The sequence below is a fragment of the Carcharodon carcharias genome, chromosome 16 (genome assembly GCF_017639515.1).
Source record: "Carcharodon carcharias isolate sCarCar2 chromosome 16, sCarCar2.pri, whole genome shotgun sequence".
Lineage (NCBI taxonomy): Eukaryota > Metazoa > Chordata > Chondrichthyes > Lamniformes > Lamnidae > Carcharodon > Carcharodon carcharias.
In genome coordinates this window covers 91,475,083-91,501,247 of record NC_054482.1, presented here as the reverse complement: position 1 = coordinate 91,501,247, position 26,165 = coordinate 91,475,083, and the positions used below count along the sequence as shown (strand labels likewise).

The 26,165-nt window shown below is 39.7% G+C and overlaps 1 protein-coding gene across 7 annotated transcripts in view; it reads left to right on the top strand.

Annotated features, from left to right (window-relative positions):
• Positions 1–26,165, top strand: part of ptprfa (protein tyrosine phosphatase receptor type Fa) — a 509,773-nt gene that overhangs the window by 1,504 nt on the left and 482,104 nt on the right. The window contains exon 2 of one of the 7 annotated variants that reach the window (XM_041207572.1): positions 18,032–18,065. The exons of the other annotated variants lie outside the window; for them this stretch is intronic. The gene's annotated coding sequence lies outside the window, so the exon portion shown is untranslated. The remainder of the gene's footprint in view (positions 1–18,031; positions 18,066–26,165) is intronic. 7 annotated transcript variants of the gene reach the window in all.

Here is a 26,165-nt window from a genome sequence, read left to right as displayed (position 1 = left end):
TAAATCGTTAAACATATATTTTCGCTTAACCAGCACAAATTAGCAAAGGTTTAAAACGGCTGTTCTTACATTTTAGATTGGGCTTGATTTTATATTTAGAAAGTATTAAAACTGGTGTATTGGTTTAATTTTTCTATTAGAATTTGTCGTGACCTATGGTTTTGAAAGCGACAGATGCCGTATTTAGACCCGATCTTTGAAGTATGTTTTTCTTATTAACGTATGAATTGATCAGTCCCATATATTTGTTTTTAAATTTTAGATTTGTTTCGGACTTGATTTTCTCGTTTCCCATGAATTGTATGCGTGTTTCAAATGGTGGCGTCGGTTCCTCCGTAGAATCCCCAGAGATTGAGTGAGCTTGAGAGACGAGGTTGTGCAATTAGGATCAATATATCTGATCAGTTGGAGACGCTCCTTACTCTGAGACTTGATCCTCTTCAAAAGCTTAGCGTGTAATTTTATCCCGCCGTCCAAAGGTTAATTCAGATTTATCGTGAAGGGCGACTTTAGGCGGGTTGGTGTGTTTTGTAAATGTGGTTTTTGTTTTAAAATTAACAAGAAAACGTCCAGGCACTCTTAACGTCGTCCACTCTGTGATTAATTTGCGTATTTAGGTTTTTGGTTTGTTTTGTCATTCATGTTCACTCAAGTGTTGCAGATCTTAGGGAAAGGTAAACATGAAAGCCTTGAGAGTTTTCTATCCATTCACTCTGAGGAGCCTAGCTATATTATGTAGCAATACTGTACTCTGGTTGTGAATTCTGACCGAGCTTTGTGAGAGAATGATCAACTGGTTCACAAAGGTATCTGGCGGAAATACATGGACTCTTGTTTAGATTTCATCTATCCGTAGATGCTGCAGCTTTTCATATTTAATATTAGCCAATAAAACTAGGATTTATATATTTTAAAAATACTTGCCAAATACATAAATGCGTACATTAGACATGGCTCAATATTGTACAGGTATAACATAGTAGTAATACTGGGCATTATAATTATACTGAAAGCCTTTTCATACAGTAAACTAAGTTTTTCTTATTAGAATTTTTATCCAATATCTATTAAACATTTTTTTTGGAGCGTTAAGGATTGATTTTTGACAGTCTGACTTTGTTTTAGATGGTTATTACAGGAGCCATCTTGTTCTCGACTCATTGCAATTATGTTTGACTTACATCAAGCTTGCCAAGTACAGCAATTGATTCGCACTGAATAAAATGACTGGAGAAAGCAGTGGTCCTTCAGAGTTTGGTGCACTTTTTTCTTTGTGTTACTAATTTTTTTACATTTTTGTGGGCTTTTGTTTCACCAAAGTGCGCAATCTTGGCCCTGACCTATCCACAATTAGCCATATAAAATTACTGTTGTCATTTTGGCGTGGCAATTGTAAATATGATATTGGCTGTAGTAGGAGGAATTCATCACAATAATGTGTCTTTCGTTCTGGAGTGCAAATTGTACATTACACATTTTATTCATTTCTCACCTACTTAAAAATGCTGTTTTGGTTAAAATCTGCTCTTCTAAGTTTGTAAAATCCAAACCATGTATGTATGTATTATATATTAAAATTCTGAATATGCAGGTCTGTCTTGCTTGAGAAGATCAATGCATAAATAATCTGATTTAAGGCATTTTACTCCTAAATTCTATTGAAGTCATTTTTTTCCACGATGTCATGTCTTACAGCTAGAATAACTCATGAAGAAAAGCACATGTAGCGGATCATTTTTCTATAGCATGCTGTTCAACCTCTCGGGACTTTTAAAGAAAACTTTTTCATGCAAAATAAGTAGTATTACTTTCCAGACTTGATTAGCTGAGATACAGAACACCTTGTCAGTATTAGAGCTTTTATCCTTATATTGGTGGTACTTTATTTATTTCTGTGCTTTTCTTGAGTATCTGATGTTCGCTATTGCTTATCTGTTATACTTTTTTAAATCTAATTTCCCACAATGCTTTCCAGGAATAATTTTTCTCTGTTTAATATTAATTGATCTTTAATCTCAGCTAAGAGTTAAATTTTGGGATGATCACAGCCATAACCTTTGGCCTCAGCACTAACTCTAACCCTTGTGACCAATTCCATCCTCCTCCATAGCTATGGTCTCAGGTTGAACCAGACTCCTGGCAAACTATATAACCCCGAGCTGAATTTCTGATCCTCTATCTTTCCATTTCTCAGACTGTTCATATGAAATAAGGCAACAACTTTCACCACCCCTGCTTCAGCTGATCTGTTGCCAAAACCTTCATCCATGCCTTTGCCACCTCCAGACTCAACTAGTTTAGCGCTTTCCTGGTGGGCATCCCATCCTCCATAAACTTCAGCTCACCCCAATCTTTGCTGTCTGTATCCTAACCTGCACCAAGACCTACTTGCCAATCAGTCTTGTGTTTGTTGACCTACAATGGGTCCCAGATCCCAAAAAAATACCTTCTCCAACCCAAGATGCTCCCAGTTAATCCCCATTCCTCCAACTTTCTGTGGATCCTCCACCCTCTTCTTTTTAAGGAGGCAGATCTGCCTAGACAGCAAGGTTTGTTCTGTCAAAATCCATATTCCCACTGTATGAATTCATTCCAAGCATCAGAGTTCCACTGGATCATTGCTGATCTGACACTTCTGGCTTAGCTGAGGCAACCTCCATGGCTAACTCCAATTTGGAGCATCCTTTCTGACTTTGTTTCCTATGTTCAATACCCAGATCATGGGAACTTTAGTCTCTGAGACAGGCAAAGTAACCAGCGAATGCTGGTGGTGAAGAATAATGATGCCTTCAATTTTCTCAAGGCTGATCCTTGTCCCGTTTGCATTGCAGACATATCCAGACTATCTCTTTCCGAGAAGTCACCCCTGACGTGAAATCCTTCCGCTCTCTTAAGTGTTGTCTGTATTCATACAGAAGTAATGGAAGGATGCAGATCTGAGAGATCTGTGCTTTCATAGGGATATTCACCTTCCTTTGACTCCAGATTCTGTCCAGGTTCTTGTTGGTTTCTTGTTGAAACTGCTAAGCCACTTCACTTTTGTATGTGTAGGCTGCTACAATCATCTGATGATGGTTTCCTACCTAGGTAGATAGTCATTTGCTGCATTCACATTTTGTCCACCAACTTGTTTTGCATGACAGCATATGTGCCAGCAGTCTGGACTTTGTTTTACCCAATGAAACCAGCAACCCAAAGGTGGTTGTCTCACCTTGATAGTTCTTCAGTGCACCTCTGAGATCACTCCTGTCCTAACCGAGGAGGGCATGTGAACTGTGTGTTCATGCTCTCAAAATAGCCTGATTGATGATAATACCCATGTTTGTAGAGATGCAGCAGTGGATCTAGTCCGGTGCACTACAGAAAAAGGATGCATCCAGGATGTTTCCCAACCGTTCCCTAAATCTGGTATAGAACATCTCAGACCTGTGGTATTCCAGTCCTTTGTAGATCTTGAATTAGCTTGGGGAGAATGCCAGACACAAATATCAGGTTCTCCTTTAAACCCTGTGTAAAACCTATCTCTCTGACCAAGCTTTTAACAACCCATCTTAATATCCTCTGCTTTGGCTTGGTGTCAATCCTTGTCCTATTGCACATAGTTTTTTTTTCTGTGTTAAAATGCTTTATACTTCCATATTGTTGCTGTTATGTGCCAAAACTTGTGTTAACTTGTAAAAAGCCTTGCTCCTTAGTGAGTAACACATAAATCTTTTTAATGCTGGCTTTTCATGCATTTGGCTGAATGCTCAAAAATTTAAAAAGAACCTTTTGTAATTTCAGCAGGTGGACTTTAGTGGTGTTTTTAAATTTGGCCAGCCTTGGGCAGAAAAATATTGTGGACTTAAATGTACTTCTCTAGACCAGGGTACTTTATTTTTGGAATTAAATAGAAAATGCTGAAAATACTTAATAGGTCAGGCAGCATCTGTGGAAAGAAACAGAGTCAATGTTTTAAAACTGAAAGGTTAAGTTAAGCAGGACCAGTTCTGAAATGTTAACTCTGTTTCTCTCCACAAATGCTGTTTCTGTTGTTCCCTGTTATGTATTTCTAGCATGTTCTGTTTTTATTTCAGATTTCCAGCATCTGCTGTATTTTGCTTTTGTATTACTTTTTTATGGTATGATAATTCTATATCTAACACAGAATTCTTTTTGCTACTAATTTCCACAGTGAGAAGTATTGGATGATGCAGTTTTCTGTACAGGTTATTCAACTGACTCACTAGACTTAGATTTTATGGAATTAAATAAAGTGGAACACTGATAAGGAATGTGCTAGGATTGCTGAGCAGCATTTCTAATAAAATGTTAATATAATTTAAATGGTTTTCTTATGTACAGACTTCAGTCTGCAATAAAAGTTGGACTTCAGATATTTGTCTACCTCCAGTCATAGTAATTGAGTACCCTTAGTTTTCAATGTTAAATTTGTGCTTTTGATTTTCCATACCACTATCTTAAAGAACCAAGTTGCTGCATGAAACTGCAAAAGAATTCCTCTGTTATGTGCTACTTTAGCCTGTCTCCATCTTCTCCTTAGCCTGCTTCAAAATACATCTTTGTACATAAAATTAATAGTAGCCTAAGGCTGAAATGCAAATATTCCTACTCGAATGAAGACTTGTTTTCCTCACTTGCATTGGATTTGGTTTATAGCTGAAATTTGGAAAACAAGGCAGATGGAATCAGTCTGGCACACCTTTCACTGAACATCACTGAAACCCATTTCCAGAGAAACTTTTGATGCTGTTTTTTTGTAATTTCCTTTGAGAGAATTTTGCTGAATGGTGTGTGCATGTATCTACGTGTCTCCCTCTCACTCGTGAGCACACACACACATACTTAGATATTAATTTTAAAATTTATCATCAGGTTAAACAAGACCAAATGCAAAAGAGTGTACTGTGCTGTCTTTTCAAGACTTGAATAAAGAATCATATATGTAGCCAAAGAAGAGGAGTCCTATCTGACAATGTTGGAAAGATTTCTGGGAACTTACGGTTGTAATGATGGGAGAACTGTCAGCATTTGCTGTCATTATAAAACTGATGAGCATCTTATGATGTCTGCATATGAGCAGTTAAAAATGGAGATCAGAAGTTGTTGTCAGTGATACCCTGCTTCTCCATAGGGTGTGCTGTTGCAGTCTTCACAGATGCAATTGGCAAAGAATTGATATGACATGAACTTCAATATTTTATGCATTTCTCGTTGAAAAACCCATTAGAAAAAGTTGAATGAGAAGCAAAGAAATGAGAAAAAACTGAGAAATGAGAATGAGGAAAAAAGGGTTTTCAAAAGCATATTAAGCCATAATAGCTACTGAGCAGGGAACAACTTCTTTGGCCTTGAAAAACTAATTTAGAAGTATAGATTGTCATTACCTCCATTCCATGGTAAAAATTTCAAAGATGTTTAAAACTTTTTTTTAAAGTTTGATATTTTGGCTTTTACCTTAATTCCACCATAACTCCATATGTAATACCTACCTTAAAAAAGTACTGCTCTTCTTTCCGACAGGATTTCTGCTTGTCTCCTTTGCCCTGTTCACCTTCATTGCTTTCCATTTCTCTCCTGGTGTTCGACAAGGTGTTTACTCTAATATCACCACCGTCAACACCCCTTTGCCCTTTTGTCTATGACATCTTTGGCAATCTCTTCTTTGCCTCCACCTATCACTGGCCCTCTGTCCAGTTCTACCTGTCTCACCCCCCTCAAGCAGCTTATACTTCCCCTCATCTCTATTTTTCTTTAGTTCTGATGAAGAGTCATACGGACTCGAAACGTTAACTGTCTTCCTCTCCGCAGACGCTGTCAGACCTGCTGAGATTTTCCCACTATTTTTGTTTTTGTATCTACCTATTCTTGTTTTGCTTCTTGTAAAATGATTAAAAAGTGAATGATCGTTTTTATAACTTCCTGCTAAGAATTCTTCAGTCTGATTGGCTGTTCCATCTGTTTGCTGACTTCACTGTTTCTGGATGCCAGAGATCACTTATACATGGTGCCATATTGAAATTAACATTGGGATGGGTAAAATTGATTGCTCAGAGCCCACTAAATCTTTGTGGACAGCTTTCTTTGAGGTCAGTGGTGAGCATTGACTGCAAACTCTGGTCCATTTTCTGTGACTCATCAATATAATACAATGCTCTCAGCTCAGCTATCCTGAGCTGCAAGAATGAAATTTTAAAGCTACTGATTTTACATTTAAAAAAAAACTCTTGAATGTAGCACAAAGAACAAGAACAAAGTAATTAAACAAGTTCAGTTGTCTAATATTATATCTTGTTGGCGACTGACTGACTGTTACTGGCAGTCCACTTCACTCTAAAACATCTCATGCTAATGAGTGTTATGCCTTTTCTAAATAAATTGACAAGGATTAAATAAAAACTAAGTGCTAGAAATACTCAGGAGGTCTGGCAGCATCTGTGGAGAGAGAAAAGCAGAGTTAACGTTTCAAGTCCCATATGGCTCCAAAGAAAAGTCATATTGGACGTGAACATTAACTCTGTTTTTGTCTCTCTACATAGATGCTGCCAGACATCCTGAGTTTTTTGCCAGCACTTCCCGTTTTTATTTCAGATCTCCAGCATCCGCAATATTTTGCTTTTATTTTAAGGATCAAGCAAAATTTGGCCCCCTTTACAGGAGTACAACTAATAAATAACTAAAGCATAAAGATATTCAATAAATATAGAACATGCAGAAAATACCCAGCAGGTCTGGCAGATCTGTGGAGTGAGACACAGAGTTAATGTTTCAGGTTGATAACATTTGATAAGAATTGGAAAAGTTAGCAATGCAATAGGTTTTGAGCAAGGGGGAGGGTGGAAAATAAAGAAAAAATGGAGGTCAGATAGAGTGGAGGACAGGAGAGATTAAAATGACATTTAGTTGTGCAGGGCCAAAGGGAGTGTGGGACAAGAACAGACACAAAGGAACAAAAGCTGCACCTAACTACAATTTTAGTCTGTAATCTCTGCCTCCATTTTCTTTTTTTGGATATTTCATTTGTTATCTTCATTTTTACTTTCAGACAGTAGCACACCTGCTGTAGGCACTTTTTTGTTGCTTTGTTTCTTACTTCATCACCACTCGCATTGACCCTGCACAACTAGTTCTTATGCCATTTAATCTCTTCTGTCCTCCACCTTCAAAGTCATGTGTGTTCTCATTTTTTTTGTTGATGGGTTGTAATTACAGCTATATTTTGTATTGGGTATTTTCATGATTAAGTTGTTGTACAATAAGTGCTACCTACCCAGGAACCGGGTGCAAAAGTTTTTTTTTGTAATTGTCTGCGTAGTTACTTGGGGCTGGGTGACTTGTTGAAACAGCTGTTTCCCTATTATCTAGAACTGTCAGTTTAGGTTTTGGTCTCTTTCTTCTCTCTCCTCCCACCACCCCCCCCCCCCACCCCGAACATGCTCCTCCCGTCAACATGTTGTTCTTCCATGCTGAGGGCTCTGCATGTTTCGTGATAGTGGCGGTGCTGGCGGAGAAATAGCCCATGGCTACTTGCGTTCTCACTTGCCCCAGGAGATTGACCAGGAGTTTAGTGGCTCCAATCCTGATCACCACTACAGTGCTCAGATCCCCTGATCCTTCTGAAGCGCCCAATGGCCATGAACATAACAGTGAGGTAGAGCACTGTGAGGAAGCTGCCCATTAGTGGGACAAATGTCCGTGAGCAAGAGGAAAATAGCACAGCCAACCTGGTCGTTTTAAAGGATAAAACAAATTAACATGAGTGAGCATGGAGGAAATCAATCTCTCAAAAATATGCTGACTATATCTTGGGAATGTATTTTGGAGCAATCAGGATAAACAAAAACTAGAACTTAGTTCTGTTGAAGAGTCATATGGACTTGAAACTTTAACTGTGTTCCTCTCTGCAGATGCTGCCAGACCTGAATTTTTCCAGGTATTTTTATTTTTGTTTTAGTTTTCCAGCATCTGCAGTTTTTTGCTTTTAAACAAAAACTTGTTGTTCTCTTTGGTTCTTTGTCACATCACTGGGAATGTAGAATTATTTGTGTTGTATTTTGTTTATTTCATATTTGTATTGGGGCTGAAAATCTTGACTTGGGAATGCACCTCCTAATATTGCATACATTTAAATGGGAAATCTTGCTTCAATATAAGTAGTTTTGATTTAGGTCGTGGTTTCCAGGAGCATATCTACTACTTAATACAGGGTATACCTTACAGAACAAAAACACACATTCTTCTGTTCAAGGGCTGTTCATCTGTTTCATGCCTTTTGTTGTTAGTATTCATATGAATGTTTTTCAGGTCAGTGGTAATTGTAACTGCCAGGTTTGAATTATGAGGAGGCCTCCAGTCCCTACTCTTTGTTTGTCTTCTTAAATGCTGTTCATCTGTAATATCAGATTTCTGACTAAGTGTCCGTACTGAGCATTAAACTTGTCTGTTCTCCCCACAGATGTTGCATGGCCTGCTCGCCATTGAGCAATTTTTATTTTGTTTGGAGTCATTTCATTTCTGCCACTCTTCTTACCTCCTTTTTCTCAGAAATAAAGAATTTGCATTTGTATGATACCTTTCATGACTCTGGATATCTTGAAGCGCTATAACAGTCAGAATATTTTTTCCAAGTGTAGCCACTGCTCTAATGTGAAGGCCTTAAATCTATAAGATGAGTCCATGGCCTGGTTGGGATGTTTGGTGGTGGAAGCTGATTGTGGCCTTATCTGCCATTCATAGATGCCCACTTCTAGCTAATGGAACACTTGCTGTAGCCCAGGCCACTTGTAACCAGTTATAATACTCTACTCAGACCACAGATTGGGAATCAAATTTGTGGTATTGAAGGTAACTAGTGAAAAATTGGTACCTTAAACTATCACACCTCTTTCCAGAAAAGGACCTACAGTTCTCAAACTTTTTTCTGTAGGGGGTTCCATGGCTTCAAATTTATCTTGTCTTGTCTCCAGGACTACCAGAACCTTCTAGAACTTAGACTGTATGGCTTAGTGTATATAGAACACTATATTTATTTATGGGCTCATTGCAAACCTGCTTGTCTTGAATTTTAGAGACCAGTTTAATCCTTTCAAACGATCTTTAAAACTCTTAATGTTTCACATGCTACTTGGTTGCGTTTTAATGGAATCAGCATGAATATCAATTCAATAAGCTTGTAGTTTCAGGGAAACCACTTCCCTAATGTGTGTCTAAACACCAATTAGGATTTGGACTTGAGTTGAATTATGCATTGTGAATTTACTCTTGCCTGCATAAATCTGATCTACATCTGGGTTGTTGGGTTATTGTAGCTGGTGCTAATGTGAATCAGTGCCACTTCAAGCTAGTGATGGATGTCAGAATGAAATCTCTTTCTGTCTGTTGTGCGTGCTGTGGACATATTGAGCCAGAATTTGCTGTAGCTGACCAATGAACAGCATTAGATTTGCCCTTGCCTGTTTAATTTCCAGAGACTTTGCACTGCAAATTGCTGTAAATGGGAGATCAGAACAGCACAGTGCCCTTTGTATGGCATGTAGGACCTATGCACAGATCCCAGAACTGTGCATCTCCTTAACTAATCCAGCTGGTGGATTGAAGAGTAGAGTCTGAACCAGGAAGTGTAAACTCAAATACTGAATGCAATATCAAATCAGCTGTAGAAAGCTATATAAAGAGAGGGAAAGAAAGATCAGATTGAGAGTGTGGAAAAGTGTGGTTGAAAAATACATTTTTATTATAATCTCCAATAATTGAAAGTAAAAGGAATGAGACTTCACACTTATAATTAATTATCAGTGTCAGAGAGGTTGTTTAACAGTAATTATGACTTACCACTCTGTTAAAGAGAATGCAGACGGAACTGGGCAAGCCCTGGGGTGGGATGAGTTCATATCTACTATGCAAGTACAGGAATGGTGCTCAATGCATTTGAATAGTGAATCAGGCCCTGAGATGCCTTTTTTGGGAAGCTATTGTTGGAGGAGCACACCCCAAACTGCAGCTTTCAGGTTTTACATTTAAGCACATGTTACACTTGTCTGATTGCTGTGCAATTTGTGCACATAAATAATGGTGCTCAGCATTATTTAAGTATATTTTGGCCCTATGTGTACATGTAAAGGGTAGTTCATTTAGTCCTTTTCATGTGAATTCAGCTATTATTGTAGGTCATAGCATTTGGCTTAAAAGTAAAAGTAGTATTGATAGTTCTTAAAAATTGACTAGATTTATTTTTAATGGGGAAATTGGGGAATTGGTTTGGAGTATTGGCCTGAATTTTTAATTGTGGGTTGGGAGGCAGGACCTGGAGCCAGCCCCCATGCCCTGCATGTTTTTGAAAGCTTCAGCCAATCAAAAGGAGCAGGCTCACCCATCAATCAGGGACAGCAGGTGGGCTCCCAACACTGAGGGCCAATGAGTGGGGCAAAACCACACCCCCCCCCCCCCCCCCCCTCCCCCCCCCCCCCCCCCCCCCCCCCCCCAACCACCACCCATCTGGGGACATCTAGTGGCTGCAGCTGTGGCCTAGCTCCTATTATGGGCCTGGGGTTGAATCCCTTGCATGGTTCAGGCCAATGTGCAAATCCTAATCAGTGCTTAATAGACCCTTGATTACAGCAACTAATGGAATTAGCTACCGGCCTCTCCTCTCAAAATGATTCAGAGTTGGAATCATGGTGGGAAACCTGTACGGAGGTTGGTAGCATCAAATTGAGAGCCTGCCTGCCTCTTTTTACAAATTCAACCCCCGGAGTCTAATAATGTGAAAGTGAAGTCAAGTAGACAAAACCATATTTTTATAGTACCTATCACGATCACAGGGTGTCCCAAAACGCTTCAAAACCACCTAAGTGCTTTTTTTGTTGGTGTCCCAAAACGCTTCAAAACCACCTAAGTGCTTTTTTTGTTGAAGTGTCATTTTCGTGATGTAGAGAAACCCAGCAAGCAACTTATGCACAACTTCATCTCAAACAGCACTGAGGTAATAAGGTGATCTGTTTTAGTGATGTTGGTTGAGGGATAAATATTGACTTATTCGATAAGAGCACTCCCTGTTCCATTTTGTAGAGTGCTGTGGGATCTTTAAGTCTACCTGATAGAAATTTTGCTTCTCAATAAAAAGACATCATCTCTAACAGTGCAGCACTCCAACAGTACTACACTGAAGTATCAACCTGCATTGTATGGGGGGGGGTGCTGGACCCTGATGGCAAGGCTCCCTTCTGAATGGTAAATTCAATATTTGGTTCTTTGTTCTTCCTATTCCCCAACAATATTTTTGCATGTACGTTGTGCTGTAACCTTCTGAATCAGGCAAGAGTGAAGCAAGGCTGACAATTTATTATGGGGTGCATCTGACATTTCAGTTATATATGTTAGTTGAGTCCTTCTGCATGGTCAGGCTTGGAACCCAGTTACATCTTCCCGTGTCAGTTATCCTGTTAAAACAAAAATATTCAAGCGTGTGAGAAAGGTACAAAAAAAAATAACTTTTAACATGTGATTCCTTGGGGAGGTCAAAATGGCTTTGAAGAAAACTGTCCAATAAATCAGTAGGTAATTGTATCATGTATTCTTCTGAGCCATTAGGCCAGGGAAGCTTGGGCCCTAATTTGAATTAGTTTGGTCTCTGTATTTGACCACTGCTACATCAACAACGAGCTTCAGTTTCTCTGAGCTAGAGATAGAGAAATGTCAGGCAAGGTTCTCATTCTTGATTTTTAATCAATATTCCTACAGGACTGCCAGATGAGGACAAGTTATATTTAGTTATATTCTCCCTATCTGTTCGCTTGCTTCATTAAATAGGCTGGAGTTGTTTGGACATACAGGGTCTGCTGGTGTAATGGAATCAGCATTGGTCAACCTGTGTTTTGGGGTGGTGGATCCTAATAACAAAATTCCATCCTAAATAGTAAATGTAAAATCATAATCCTTTTCTTTAGTCTTATTCACAATGTTCCCCCATCCCCCTCCAGCTAAATTTCCATCCCCATCCCCAACAATATTTTAACTTAGTTATAGTGATTCTGTGTATTTGGATTTAACAAATGAAAACCTGATTTTTGAGTATTTCAAAATATGGCAATAAAACTCGAATGTTATACTGTGCTTTCAATGATTTATCATGTATAGTTGATTGTAACTTTTTTGTTTGCCCCTTACCCTAATTGATACTACGTTGCAAACTAATTTCACTTTTGGCATTAACTGTAACCAGATTCCGAGTATAAAATAATGCAGTGTTTGCAGAGACCTTTGCAAACACTTGTATTATTCATTATTTTGAAAAGTGAGCCACACTTCATTTTATAATTTTACACAGAAGTTGTGGAATTTTGAACAGATTTTGTAGCCTTATACTTCACCCCTGGCTCTGATGCTATTAGGATTTTGCCTTGCCAACATCAAAAGCCATTCCTTGATCAAGTTACCAGAACCCAGCCAGTGCCTTCAGGAAAGGGGTGGCTGGTGGAGGGGGCCAGAGGCTGCAGAATCTCACGTTTTTTTTCCCCAAATATAGCTACCTGAGCAGGTTGTAAGTGAGAGCTTTTCAGAGGTTCTTTTGTGTTTGGGATAATACTGTGAACTATTTTCAGACAACTTTTAAAAACTATGCTGGATTCCATTCAGTTTCTAAACCTTTCAAAGAGTTGAGTTGGGCAGGCTATTTGTGGCAGGAATAAATGGGAAACAAGTTGCTTGCTTCACTAAGTGCACTAGTGTTCATTTACTATAATTCGTGCTATGCATGCAATAATGTGACAACCCTGCTCAGGTGGAATCTGCTTTTGGAGGCACAAGTGTTATGTAGACAACATTTTACAGCAATATGCAGTATGAAATCATCTATATATTTGAGATAATAGGGGGAGATCCTTCATTGTTCTGTTCCATGATTACCAACTGTTTGGGGCAGGGAGCTGGATCCACATTGAGTGGGCTGCATGTGATCAAAATGCTATCAGTAAGAAACATGATTTAAATGCCATGTCTGACCCAATCAAATCAACATCTACAAAATCCAAACCCACATGTACCAGAGAGCCAAACTTCCCATTCAATAAAAATACGGTCTGTTCATGCACAAAACGGTGAGTGTCCTGTTAATGAAAATCCATGCCCTCTTGTATGCTAAAAATACCAGCCTCCTCATACAGTTAAAATCTAAACTCTCCCTTATTAGTTTAGATCCAATGCAACTCCTCCCTCATTCAAGATGAACAAGTTGTTAACAGTTCTGATTGATCTGGTACTGATTGCCACAGTAGCTGTCATCCTGCTGGGAAGGGGTCATATGTATTTGTCAATAGGTACAGCATTGGTTTTGACTGCAGTGCTGTCTATAATTGATTTGCTTGGAAATACATGTTTCCAGACTCCTGCATGGAGAGCCATTCCTTGATCAAGTTACCAGAACCCAGCCAGTGCCTTCAGGAAAGGGGTGGCTGGTGGAGGGGGCCAGAGGCTGCAGAATCTCACGTTTTTTTTCCCCAAACAAATTTGATTTGTTGAGTGTTCACTGGTAAACTTATTTTTATTTGTAGTGATGTGATCATAAGTATGTGGAACCAGGTCTTTAAACTTGAAGACTGTGAGAACATTAGATAAGCTTTAAATCTGTTGCAACTATTCAGAATCAAAATGGCTTTTTGGCAAGTTTGTGGTCGAGCATGTGTTTTTTAGGGCAGGAATGGGGAGATGAGAAGAGAATTTAGATTGGGGGCAGCAAAGAAGAAGAGAAGTTGCCCAGTGCTTTGAAGCTGGATTTAGTTTTCTAACTTCAAAGCTGTTTGAAACAAGTGATGCCCTGAAGTTCTAAGGCTGTTCATCTTCTCAACCATGAATAACTTATTGTTGCATTGTTGGCTTGGCAGGCGTGCAGCTCTTCCTCTTGATTGAAACAAGTCTTGCTCGCTGTTTGACTCTGGTGATTTTTAATAACAATCCATTTTTTGATACTGAGGAATATTTGGAAAAGTATCACTGGAATATCAACCATATTTTCAAACTGCTTATTCTGCACAACTAGATATGTGGTTATTTCAGTTTTTGTTCTCCTTTAGCCCTTGATAAATGTAATTGAGTTAAATGTTATTCAGCTAATTGTACAAGATGCAGTTTTTAAAAATCTATAGTTTACATTTATCAGAAAGAAAGTTGGTAATTGTATTTGCTGTGTTTCCCTAGCTGAGATCAGTATAATGTGTTTATCAAGAAATTCTAGTAAAGTATGGAGGCATTGCACAGATTGGTGATAGTATTTTCAATGTAGCAACCAGCTTTGGGGAGATGCTGCATTAAGAACTAGCTGATGACATCAATTGCTTCTTCTGATCTTTTGAAAATGTCTGTATATTAATATATCAGACATGGTATCGTAGTCATAATGCAACATTTGAAAAGCCGTTGCACAGACTAAACATAGTCATAATCCCAGAATCATACATTAAAACATAAGAAGTAGGAGCAGGAATATATGGCCTCTTAAACATGCTTCGCTTTTCAATGTGATCGTGGCTGATCTTCTGCCTGGACTGTGTTTTTCCCACCTGCTTCTCATATCCCTTGATTCTTGACCAAAGAATTCAATTCTCAACCTTGAATTTACTCAACAGTGATGCATCCACATCTTTTCAGAATTCCAAATATTCACAACCCTCTGACTGATGACATGCTCTTCCATATCTCAGTCCTAAATGATTACTGACTGATTCTGGGGCTATGCCCATATTCTAGATTCCAAGCCAGACACTTCCATCACCATGGTGTGTTCTATCCCACTATCAGGATAGGTGCTGGCAGAGTGGCATACAGTTGAGAGGGAGTGGCCCTATGAATCCTCAACATTGTTTTCGTACCCCCATAAAGTCTCAGGGCATCAGGTTGAACGTGAGCAAGGAAACCTCCTTTTGATTACCACCCACCATCCTCCCTCAGTTAATGTATCTACATGTTGAAGATGACTTGAGAGTAGCAAAGGCACAGAATATTTGATGAACTGTGTCACCAAGGTTTCCAGGTGAAACCTCTGCACTGGCTGAAGTCAAAGGAAGATGGTTGTGTTTTTTGGAGACCAAGCATCGCTGCAGGAGTTCTTCAGGGCAATTCTTCGGCATAGCCCTCTTTAGTTGTTTTGGCTAATATCACCATCCTGAATTGGATGTATGTTATCATTTTTCATCATTGTGTAGTCAAACTCCCTATCTAGCCACTGTTGGAGTACCTTTACCATATAGACTGCAGCAGTTCAAGAATGTAGCTCTTCATCACCTTTTCAAGGGCAATTAGGAATGGGGTAATAAATGCTGGCCTTGCTAGCAATGCTTTCATCCTCTGAATAAGCAAATAAACCAATTCCCCATTTTCTAGCTGTTTCACTCTGGTCTGCTTTCAGTTGAATCTGCTGTTTCTTCGTTGGCATTGTTTTGAGTGCTTAGGTCATCCTGATAGTTGTATGGGTTTAACTTTCCACAGGATCCACCTGTACTGTAGCAAAAGATAAATGTGAATGGGAGAATAAACATGTATGCCTGAGCTAATATTAAGTAGCTCTGATCTACTAAATTTCTGCGTCTATATAAATTTAGTTTTGACTTGTGACCTTGTTTTTGAAATGGCAATGTGTCTCTGCTATTTTGTTGGGGCTCAGTCTGCATGTGTCAGTGTGTGATTGCTCCTTGATTACCATGTGTCACAGTGTATAAGTCGATCTGGGGTATAAGACGATTCATTTTCTCAGTGCCAAAAATTCATGTTTAAGCATATATTCGTCATGTGAGTTGACTCCCCCCCCCCCCACCACTAAGAAATCCTATACTGGCACTCGGAGTTGGTCACAATTTTTTTGCCTGAAATACATGCTTTACTTGCCTTCATAAGTCGGCACTTGGTGTCAAGCAGGCAATACAGGCTGTGTTGCCGAGAAGATGCGTGGGAGTATAAGGCACCCCGCACAGAGCAGACTGTGCATAGCAAACGACAAACAGAAATGGATCCTCTGGCAAAAAGACTGAAGCACAAAGATGGCTTCAAGCTAAAATTCGTAACGTTTGCTAACTTGTCAAAGAACTGTGCCTAGAGCAGGAAATCGTTGGAAGCTGGTAATTTTGGCAGGGGTCTTTTAGAGGTCTCTAAGTAATCTTGGCCTTCTGCTGCAATATTAGATGTTTTTGTTTCATACAGCAGCTACAATAACTAACTGTTGATCTGAAATCTTTGCTGGACTTGGTTTGATTTTGTCCACAAATGGGTACATGCGCATTGCATTTCTGGTGATGATGTAACCATTCTGATGATTTTTGAGGACCCGTTGTTCATTGTTAGTGAAAACTGATGCAAGAATAGAAGAAGGAATCAGCTCTGAAGATGATGTCCAAGACTAAATGCACCATGAGAACAGGGACCAGCCACAGACATGATCTTGAAGCATGTATCGGAATGGGTCCTCAAAAATTGTCAGAATGGTTACATCATCACCAGAAATGCAATGCATATATACCCACTTGTGGACAAAATCAAACCAAGTCCAGCAAAGATTTCAGATCAACAGTTAGTTGTTGTAGCTACTGTATGGAACAAAAACGTCTAATATTGCAGCAGAAGGCCAAGATTACTTAGAGACCTGTAAAAGACCTCTGCCAAAGTTACCAGCTTCCAATGATTTCCCCATCGGACAGCAGCAAACCAAGTACCCATCATGTCACATCAACATGGATGAAGAGCTTTTTAAAACTTTTTGTTTGTGGTTAAAGATATCCTTGTAGAATGAATTAATTCTATCTGTACCTGATGTCTCTAACCCCCAGGGCTACACACCAAGTGCCAGAGAATGGGATCAGGCTGAGGTGGGGAGGGGATTGGGGTTGTTTTTCAGCTGGCACAGACACTATGGGCAGAATGGCTTCCTTCTGAATTAGAAATTTTCTAAACATCTAAAGAGGAATGTGGGGAGAGGGCAGGAGACTGGCAGTTTGTGAATTGTTCTTTAGGAGAGCCAGCATGGTAATGATGGCCCAAATGGTCACCTTCTGTGCTGCAATAATTCTATTCTATGAATAAAACGTGTCATAGTAATTTTATTTGAATTACTGGTTGCTTTTTTTTTACATTTCAAAATGGCGACCAGATACACCAACAGCAGCGGATCATATTTTATACTCTGTATTTAAGTCAACCCATGTTTTTGGAAGGATTTTTTTGAGCCTTCAAAGGTCACCTTACACAGTGATCAATGGTGTACAAGGTTTTGACAGACCCTTTTGGCACTTTTGCACACCTCACCAGTGGATCATAACCACAGTTTGAAAAGCACAGTATTATATATAATGATGCATTTTGTCACATCAACTTTGACACATATATTCTCTTAAATAGAAATTTTATAACCAGGTAGTTTTGAAAGAGGACAATGAATGAATGTATTGTTCATACAGTATTGGCTGCATTTTCACGGCAATAAAAGCAGGGAGGCACATTTTCATGATATGCTCACATCATTGGAGTTGGAAGGCAGATCTTTATCCAAGTGCACAATCAAACATGCACAGAGTGCTGCTTACTGGCCTCCCACTGCCAGTGCAGTTTACAATGATCAGAATGAACTGGGACAGTAGTTAGATTTAAGAGTTTAACTGTTCTGTGGAACTCTGCAGCAATTGATTTTATCCAACAGCTAATGTATATTTGTGTAAAGGCAATTTTAAATTGATAGTGTGATGTTAGTAGCAGGTGCATAGTACCTCTACTATAGATGGTAGATGAAAGCAAATGAATTGTGCCTCTAATGGCACTCCAGACTCAACATTTCTTATCCCCAACTGCCCTTCTTCCTCCTGCTTTTCTCTGCAGGTAGCAGAAACTTTTGACTCTTGTCTTACAGGACTTGAGGTTGGAATATCTTTTGTGTTGAGCAGCCAATGATTGTTTTAAGGCACTAGTTACATTCATTGTACAATGTGTAAGTTGAGCTTCTACTTTTGGAGTCCTCATTTCATTTTTTTTATCTCCACTTCTTTTGTTCGGAGGACAGAAAAACGTGTCTGAAGTTGCAACTTCATCAGATGGTATGTAATATTTTCTCTCATACCATCTAAATATGAATTTACTTTTTGCTGTGCCATTTATGAAAAGGTAACAGTAATATTGATAAAGAATATGTTATTAAGATTATATTAATATTGATCTATTAATCAGGAGTCCCCCCCCCCTTCCTGGGAGGTTGCTGGTATACCTGACAGCATTTGCTGAGTGACCTTTGGTAGGTGGTAGAGAGCCGTGTGACTTCCATTTAATCCTCTGAGCCTCCACTAAATTGCAGTAGGCTCAAGGATAATTGATGTCAGCTCACTAATGAGCCTAATGGACCTTCTGCCGCTGGTGGGCGAGATTCATGCATCCTTGCTGCCCCCAGTTTAATTGGGGACAGTTTTTCCAACTCTGGAAATCTGTGGGTAGCCCTGCCCAATTCTACCACTCCCTACCATCATGTTCATTCTGGCATGTTCAGTGAAATTCCACCCAGTGTTTCAGATTGACGATCTTTGGCCAGAACTTGGAAAATATTACAGATTTAGCAAGCTTTAAGCTTATACAGAGGGAGCAGAAGAAAGAGCAAAAGGGAAGGTCTATGATAAGGTGGAACACAGGACTGATGAAATAGGATAATGGTGCAAATGGAGTTGGAAAAGATAAAGTAAATAAACAAAAGATACTGAGAGGAGCTGTGGTGGCCTTCTGTAATATACCTGGGTTCATAGGGAAGCCTGTAACCTGATCTCAAAATGATTTCCTCAATCCTGTTCTCCATGGGAACGGGAAACACGTTATGTTTGTACCCAAGTAGAAATGTTAATCAGCTATTTCTGATTACAATGGTCTTTCACCTTAGAAACACAAGGACCGGTTCCAGCACAGCTCTTTGCAACTTGATGTTGATAACACCTTTCTGGATCTTAGGAGACTTAAGGCCTGCTCATCGTGGACTGAAACAGCTGTTATTATCCCCAAGTGTAAATACCTGGCACCTCCTTTTCAATAAAACACTGAGTCTTTCTTTTAATCTTTAACAATTAAATAACCCTGATTTACTTTCAGGCAGACTCAGCATTTGTCACATGACCCCTTTCATTTACCCTAAATTTAAAGATACATACTTAAACTCTCTCACTCTTTTATAAACCAAAACATATAATCCTAAAGCATGATAACTCTATAAATCTCACAACTGTAAGATTTTTATCACTAATAGTTAGATTTGAATTACTACTTCCATGCAAGAACACTGCTAGCCATCCATTACTGTAGTCTGCTTTGCAGCCATTCAGTACTTCTGTTTTTCTGGTTTAAATAATTTTTATAAAATGCCAAGGTTACTTATGACAATGGTCCCTATTGCAGTATTAATAACGGTGAGGTTATTAGTGTTCACTTATTGTGTAAATCGGATAGCAACTCCTGATGTCTGTATATGTGCAGTTAAACATGGAAATTCAGAAGTTGCTGTCCAACAAACCCTGCTCCAGCACAAGCTTTCCTACACCAGTACTGCACCAACAGACTTGACATTAAAATACATGAAAGGCCTCATGTTGCTATACTTGCCCATTAAACATGACAGAAAGTTAGGGCTTGTCCATTCAAGTGTAAATGAATTTTTCACAGGGCGGTGAGTACTGCCAAGCAACCACTGGCACTGAAATTAACTTTTATGGTATAGAGCCTGATTCCTTCAGAATGCCGTCATAATTTTTATAAAATCTCTAACAATGTTTTACTCCCTGTATCTTAGCTCACACAATTAAATTTTCTCTTTATTTTGATGCCATATTGAATTGAATATTCTAATTTACACTTGCTGGTACAGACTCTAAGGAACCCTCACTGAAACAGACAATCTGATTGAAGAGATGTGCTGTTGCTTTCCCTGTCCCAGTCCTTCAGGCACCCAGTGACTGCAAGTTGCCACTGAAAAGCCCAAGAAAATTCTGTGTGGAGCTATAAGCTTGATGAATGGCAAGTGCTATTTGTTCACTACTGACTGAGAAATACAGGCCATCAAGTGTATTGTGTTATAACCAGAGTTCTTGAGGGCTGTCATTTACACAACAAATTATCTCGAGGATGTGCTTTGTCTTTTTCTTAGTCACTTTTCTTCTGGTCTATTGATTTCTATTGAATTTATCCTGTTAATCAGAATTTCAAGTGAATAAACTTATTTACGGAATAGAATTTAGAACAATACTTTGTGGCAGGACTAAGGTTGGAATTAGAGTGTGATTTATACCTCTGTTTATTCTTAAAATTGAGAGATTGTATTGTATGTTTAGTATTATAAACTGACGATCAATAAAAAGAATACTTACAATGCCTGCACCCCTAGATCCCTTTGCATCTCTACCCCATTTAGACTATTATTTTCCAAGTAGGTGGCCTCCTTTCTCCTATCAAAACTGTGCCACCTCAGACTTGACTATATTGAGATTTGTTATTTAGATGCCCATTCTGCAATTTTGCTAATGTTTTGTGTATTGTCACCGTCTTGCTCAGTATTTGCTCCACGCCCAATTTAGTGTCATCTACAAATTTGAGTATTGTACTTCCGATTCCGGAGTCTAATTAATTTATGTAAGTGGTGAGCAACAATGTCCAAACATCGATCCTTTTGGAATTCCACTCTCAACTTTTACCAATCTTTTCACCCCTACTCTTTTTAAATTTTGTAGTCAACATGCTATTAATTCTGCTAGTTGTCACCTGATTCCATATGTTCTGATCTTATTCATGAATTTACTGTGTGAAACCTTATTGAAACCTTATTGAAACCTTATTGAAACCTTATTGAAACCTTATTGAAACCTTATTGAAACCTTATTGAAACCTTATTGAAACCTTATGGAAACCTTATGGAAACCTTATGGAAACCTTATGGAAACCTTATGGAAACCTTTTGAAAGTCCATGTATATTACATCCACTGTATTAGCTGTGTCTACTCTTTCTGTTACTTCAAATAATTCCATAAGGTTGATCAAGCAGAATTTTCCTTTTGAAATTTATGCTTACCATTCTTTATATTTTCTGCTTCTAGATGTATTTTTAGAAAATGACCAAAAAACATGCTGGCTGCAGTGTTGTCTGAGCATTACCTAGTTTTTATCTTGCTTTTATGTAAACGGTTTGTCATGCAAGGCAGCTCATAACCCCTCTGGTATATACTTCTGTGCTTTTAGAAAATGTTAAGGTATCTAGTTTGTACACTTGTTTGTATGGGTACTTTTCAAAGGACACTGGGCCTAGAGTTGCACAGAGGCCAGACGAAGAAACTGAATTCCAGTGGTGAGATGAGAGTGAATGTCCTTGATGTCAAGTCAACATTTGGCCAAATGTGGCTTCCAGGATCCCCAGTAAAATTGAATTTGGAGGGGAGGTGGGGGTGGAGAGAGGGAGAAAGAAGTGTCCACTGGCTGGAGTCACACCTAGAACAAAGGAAGGTAATTGTGGTTGTTGGAAATGAAACATTGCCTCAGGAGTTGCCCAGGGTAGTGTCCTAGGTCCAATCTTGACCTGAAATGTTAACTCTGTTTTGTCTCCATAGATGCTGCCTGACTAGCTGAGTGTTTCCAGCATTTTCGGTTGTCATTTCAGATTTCCAGAATCTGCAGCGTTCTGCCTTTAACCATCTTCAGCTGCTTCATCAGTGACCTCCCCGCCATCATATGGACAGAAGTGGTGTTTTTGCTGATGAATGTATAGTGAATGAATATATGATGAATCAATACTATTTGGGGCTCCTCAGATCATGAAACAGTTTGTGCCCGCATGCAGCAAGATCTGTGCACAACATTCAGGCTTGGGCTGGTAATTCGCAAATAACATTTGTGTTACCATATGCCTGCCAATGACTTATCTCCAACAAGAGAGCCTAACAAGTTCCTGTTGACATTCAGTGGCATTACCATCATCAAATCCCTCACCATCAACATCCTGGGGCTCATAATTGGCCAGAAAAGCTTTTGGACCAGCCACATCACACTGTAGCTAAAAGAGGTCAGAGACTGAGAATTCTACAACGAGCAACTCACCTGCTGACATCACACCTACAAGCCACCAAATGAGTATGATGGATTACAGTTCGCTTGATGATTGCAGCTCTAACAATGTTCGAGAAGCTCGACTCCCACCACCATTGGCGCACTGAGCTGAATTTTATGGAGTCTGTAGCAGTGGGATAGGAGGCGGAGGGACTGAAAAATTGGGAGGGAGAGCAGTTGGTGGGGAGGGTGCTGGAGTTCCCTTTGCTTTCCTACTGTCATGACTTTCCGCCAACAGCAGGGTAGGTGGAGGATGGTCCTCCTGCCCAGAGTCCAGTTGTGCCACTTATGTGCCAATTAAGGGCCGCTTCCCACCATTGCTGACATATTACCAGTGGCTGGGGTTCTCTGCTGTGTGAGGAGGCTACCTGGTGAACTTTGGCCTCCCTGCAGGGCACTAGCCTGCTGTCTCCAGTGGCAGTGAATGCTGTCTGGCACACCCCCCAGCCTTCACCAACCACTCCCCTCCCACATGGTTGCCTACCTGATTGGCCGCAGTGACCCCCTACCCACTCTGCTTGATGCGAGGCTGGCAGCCATCAATGACTCTCTTAACTGGGTGCAGTCCCAGAAGTGGCCACCACTGCTGGTGGTGCTGCAGGCCCTCCAATTGGCTAGCAGCTCTTGGAGGTTGGACAGCAGCTCATCAGCTGCAAGATGGGCCTAAAATGCAGCTGGGGCTTCCCCAAACAGCTGAGGCAGGGTTTCCCTGTATTTCTAGCCACCGTCGGGGCCACTGCCAGCCAGTCATGATCCATCCCCCTGTGTACGCATTGCGTGCCATCTACAAGATGTGCTGTATCAAACTGCCAGAACTTCTTTGACAGCACCTTCCAAACCCATGATCTCCACCAGCTGGAAGGGCAACAGCAGCAGTCACTTGGGGCCTCCACTAAGTTCTCCTCCAAATTCATCACCACCCTGACTTGGAAATATGTGACCACTTTTTCATTGCCACTGAGTCAAAGTCCTGGAACTCCCTACCTAACAGTTCTGTGGGAGTACCTTCACCACAAAAATTGTAGCGGTTTAAGTAGGTGGCTCACCACCACCTTCTTAAGGGCAATTAGAGATGAGCAGTAAATGCTGGCTTGTCAGCAATGCCTACATTTCATGATTTATCTGCTGTTATTAATGAATCACAGCTATCTGTTGGTGAACTCCTTTTTTAAAATTTTCTTTTAGCCAAGGTATATGTAAAACATTTCCTGTTGAAACTCTAACTGTTTTGAAGTTTGCCAACTTTGTGTCTTTCATGTACATTCATAAAAATGAAATGAAAAGCGTACTATAATTTGCATTTCAAGCTGTTATAAAAATGTAATGTATACATTAATCAAGGAAGAGTGATTTGTATGCAGATTTGCTTTTGTTCTTGGCGAACATACTTTCTTATAATGTAGCAGCACAAATGCAAATTAAATAAAATTACAGTGCATGTGCCTTTTTAGAAGCAGGTGATGCATCACCTGTTTTTGCCACCATCATTGCCTTCAAAAGTAAATAGTTGTCACCCAATACTGTCCCCATTTGAAATCATGACTTAAATGAGTTTTCACACTTTGTTGGATCTCTGGTCGTAGCAGTGTGGCCTATATGTGATGCTCTCTTGTATCTCTTTGCTTTATTGAAACTGGCCAAGATATTGGCTGCTTCATGATTGAAAACCCACTTAATTGTGAGTGGAAGTGCCATTTTTGGAGATTAGATTTCATGACATCTGAAACATATAACATATGAAAGCAGCTTATGGATGTGCTTCACACAATTACGTGCAGGTCCCAAGAGCACAACAAATTAATGATATATCAGGGGTTGCAGCAAAAATAGAATTTCCAATGCTGCTATTTTGCATGTGAAGTTTGATTTATAAATCTCGCACAAGGCAGTTGTGCTGGTATTGCCAAGACTGCAAATTTGTCCTACCACATAACTAGGATGAAACCAGATGATATTGCAGAATTGGAATTGAAAATTGAAATTCCATTGGAAGTGGCTCCAAATACATCTGGGGTTTAATAGAATTAATGTTCTTTCTGGAACATGATTGAGAGAATGTGGTTTTAAAATTCTTCTCTAGTTAAGGTTGAATATCTAGTATTTCAGCTATTACGCTGTTCAATTACAAGTGTTTTTTTAAACCACAATTTATGATTATATTTGTTGAAGAAAGCAATCTTAAATTGTAAATTTTAAATTTACTCCCATCAGATACATCTCAATAACATTCTAAATCTGGGGTTTAGATGCAAGTTGACTGATATCCACCGTCTTGGATCTTTTTAGACAAACTTCAATCATTGTTGATTTGGTTTATAAAATATCTCTAACTTTTAAATGCTGTTGAAACATATCTGCTTTATCATTGCATGTTCCTCTGTGTTGTATGTATGCATTTCCCAACGAGGCAACTGGGTAAATATGAATGGGAATATGAATATGAATGGGCATTTTTAAAATACTATGGCATACATCAAAAATTAGTAACAATATTATGAGACTGGCATATTTAAACGTTCATGTAGCATTGAGGGTTTTAAAAAATGTAGTTTATTGGGAGCCTTTGGCTACTAATTTATAAATTAATACTGAAGTATTCTGTTTACGGATTTGATCTGCCTTTTTTCTCCAATGACGGTGTAAGAAAGGGCGCATTGTTTACTTTCTACACAGTGTGACTTGGAAAATTGTTTCATGGTTCATTGGAATCTGCAGCAAGTAAAGAGAATTGAATTCTCTTGAGCACAGGATAACTGTGGTCAAAAGCAGGATTACCACCAGGTACACAGAGACTTGTAATGAAGGAAATATGTGATCAATGTATGATGCATTAGGAAATAGGCTGTGCAAAAATGCAGATTGAGAAACTGAAATTTGACCTAGCTGGAACATTTGGTAAATGCGGCAGGGGAGAAAAAAGTGCAACAGAAAGAGCTTGCTCAAAAACAACACCTTTGTTTGGGTAGCACTCGCTACACTAAGCAATCCTGCCACATCTTAAAATGAATTAATGTTTATACTTTCCTTTAAGAAAAGGGTGCACCTGCCCAGTGTTACCTCTAATTTCTGTTTTCTGTACATGGCTGGCTTGTTGGACTGTGCAGGGGAGGCAACGTGGTATTGTTGCTGAAGTATTACTCCAGAGACCCAGGGTAATGCTCTGGGGACCTGGGTTCGAATCCCACCACGGCAGATGGTGGAATTTGAATTTAATAAAAATGTAGAATTGGAAATCTCGTGATGACCATAAACCAATTGTCGATTGTTGTAAAAACCAATGTCCTATAGGGAAAGAAATCTGCCATCCTTACCTGATCTGGCTTACATGTGACTCCAGAGCCACAGCAATGTGGTTGACTCTTAAATGCCCTTTGAAATGGCCTAGCAAGCCACTCAGTTGTATCAAATTGCTACAGGGTCTCAAAAAAGGAATGAAACCGGACGAACCACCGGGCATCGACCTAGGTACCAGAAACGACAATGGCAAACTCAGCCCTGTCAATCCGACAAAGTCCTCCTCACTAACATCTGAGGGCTAGTGCCAAAATTCGGAGCTGTCTCTCAGACTAGTCAAGCAACAGCCTGATAGTCATCCTCGCGGAATCATACCATACCGATAATGTCCCAGACGCCATCACCACCATCTCTGGGTATGTCCAGCTGGCAGGACAGACCCAGGAAAGGTGGAGGTACACTGGTATACAGTTGGGAGAGAGTTGCCCTGGGTGTCTTTGACATCGACTCTGGACCCCATGAAGTCTCATGGCGTCAGGTCAAACATGGGCAAGGACACCTCCTACTTGATTACCATGTACTGCCCTCCCTTAGCTGAAGAATCAGTGTTCCTTCATATCGTACACCAAATGGGGGAAGCACTGAGGGTGGCAAGGGTGCAGAATGTACTGTGGGTGGGGGACTGCAACGTCGATCACCAAGAGTGGCTCGGTAGCATCACTACTGACTGAGCTGGCCGAGTTCTAAAGGACATAGTTGTTAGACTGGATTTGCGGCAGGTGGTGAGGGAATCAACAAGAGGGAAAAACATACTTGACCTCATCCTTAACAACCTGCCTGC